This window comes from Myotis brandtii, unplaced genomic scaffold, assembly GCF_000412655.1.
Source record: "Myotis brandtii unplaced genomic scaffold, ASM41265v1 C42448058, whole genome shotgun sequence".
NCBI lineage: Eukaryota > Metazoa > Chordata > Mammalia > Chiroptera > Vespertilionidae > Myotis > Myotis brandtii.
In genome coordinates, this window is record NW_005324196.1 from 1 (window position 1) to 1,487 (window position 1,487).

General features: G+C 50.0%; 1 non-coding gene across 1 annotated transcript; it reads right to left on the bottom strand.

Annotated features, from left to right (window-relative positions):
- Positions 1–225: 225 nt before the first annotated feature.
- LOC102248166 lies at positions 226–1,145 on the bottom strand. Its single transcript, XR_001364621.1, has 3 exons — positions 670–1,145; positions 430–517; positions 226–357 (listed from the first exon to the last, which is right to left on the bottom strand). It is a non-coding gene; the product is annotated as an uncharacterized LOC102248166 (transcript).
- Between the last annotated feature and the right edge of the window lie 342 nt (positions 1,146–1,487).

A 1,487-nucleotide genomic window follows, 5' to 3' on the forward strand; every position in this document is an offset into this window, starting at 1 on the left:
TTCTTTCTGTGAAATCAATAGAAATGTATTTTTTTAAAAATCAAAAGGAACTGTGATCTCAGAGGCAGGCCAGGGGAAAGCTGAGGCAGAAGGGCCTCCAGCAGAGAGAGGCTGGTCCATCTGGGGTCAGTGGCCCCTCCCCCGTCCTCTGATCTCCTCAGGCCCCAGCAACTGGCAGGGCCTTTTCCTCCTACCTCCACACATACCCCAGCAAATACCAGAAGATGCCCTTAACTCAGACTTTTTATTGTACTCAAGTAAAAATTGCCGAGACCCGAAGGCAGTGGCACGGATAAGGAATGGGTAGAGGGCTAGGGGTGCCGAGGGTCAGATCTCTAGCATGTCTGTCCAGTGTTCCTGTGGAGACAAGAAGGGTGGTCAGAGGCAGCCCAGGGGATAGGCTGGGGCAGGGTCCAAAACACCTCTCACCTCTTCTAATTCCAAGTTCTCCTCTTCCTCCTCGGAGCCCATCCGGCACAGCCGGATCAGGTCTCCCCACAGCAGTGAGTTCTTGCAGCTGCCAAGGGTGCAGTTGGTAGGAGACAGAGAGTCAGATCACAAGCCTCCTTCAGCCTAGGCCCTGGGTGCCAGATGAGGACTCAGATGCCCTGGGCCTAGGCAGTGTCTTCACAGAGGTAAACCAGGCTGGGGGAGTGATGCTGGACTTACCCAGGGCATCGGCCCTCTAGGGGCAGAAGCTGCCCGGGCTCCTCCTGCAGGAACTCGTCTGCCAGGCAGGTCATGTGGGCCCTTAGGGAGCAGCCAGGGTGGGGGCAACACAGGGGGCCTTCTTCATCCTGTCCGAGGGGGCAGGCAGGGAAGGGAGAAAATGGGGAGTAGTGATGTAACTAACACTCAAAGAATTTCTATGGAACAGACACTGTTCCAGGGGCTTTACATCACCTATGAGGCACATACTACTCTTATTTGAATATTATAGATGAGGAAACAGGTATGGAGGAGTTATAATGCTTGCTCACAGGGACTAAGCTGGCCAATTTTCTCTGAGTATTAGCAGTGATTCTACAACAACACGGCCACTGCAGCTAGACCTAGAGTTCCTTACAGGCTAAGTGATCTCCATGGCTAATCTCTGAGTGGCAAGTACAGTCACGTGCCGAATCAACAATTTGGTCAAGGACCCACATATGTGATGGAGGTCTAGCAAACAGCCTAGATGTGTAGTAGGCTACACCATCTAGGTGTGTGTAAGTGCACTCTATGATGTTCGAACCGTGAAATTATTCCCCTAATTTAGTGGCATGTAAGGTATGCAGTTTACTTACATTTAATGTGAGTAAAGTCAGACCTGTCATCTCAGTTAATATACTAAATATTTATTTGCCACCTGCTCTGTATCACATCCTTCTACAGTACTAAATAAGAACTACCCTTGTGGAGTGTAGTATGGAGGGGAGGGGTGTGAGACTGATAATAAAATAAAATAATAGTTGACCCCTGAAGAACACAGGTTTGAACAGGGTGGT